Below are 493 nucleotides of genomic sequence, written 5' to 3'. Positions count from 1 at the left end.
AAACTTATCAGACCCAGGCCCCAGCCTCACCAGACCCAGGTCCCAGCTTAACCAGACCCAGGCCCAAAACTTATCAGACCCAGGTCCCAGCCTTACCAGACCCAGGTCCCAGCCTTGCCAGATCCAGGTCCCAGCCTCACCCAGACCCTGGTTCCAGTCTTACCAGACCCAGTCCCCAGCTTTATCAAACCCAGGCCCCAGCCACACCAGACCCAGGTCCCAGCCTCACCAGACCCAGACTCCAGGTTTACCAGACACAGGCCCCAACCTCGCCAGACTCAATCCTCAGCCCTACCAGACCCAGGTCTCAGATTTACCAGACCCAGGTCCCAGCATTACCAGACCCGGGCCCCAGCCTGACCAGACCCAGGCCGCAGGTTTACGAGACCCAGGCCTCAGCCTTACCAGACCCAGACCCAACTTTACCAGACCCAGTCCCCAGCCTCACCAGACCCAGGTCCCAGCCTCACCAGACCCAGGTCCCAGCTTAACC

Source organism: Mirounga leonina, unplaced genomic scaffold (genome assembly GCF_011800145.1).
Source record: "Mirounga leonina isolate KUSES-001 unplaced genomic scaffold, KU_Mleo_1.0 Mir_82, whole genome shotgun sequence".
Lineage (NCBI taxonomy): Eukaryota > Metazoa > Chordata > Mammalia > Carnivora > Phocidae > Mirounga > Mirounga leonina.
Note: the sequence above shows the minus strand (reverse complement) of the source record.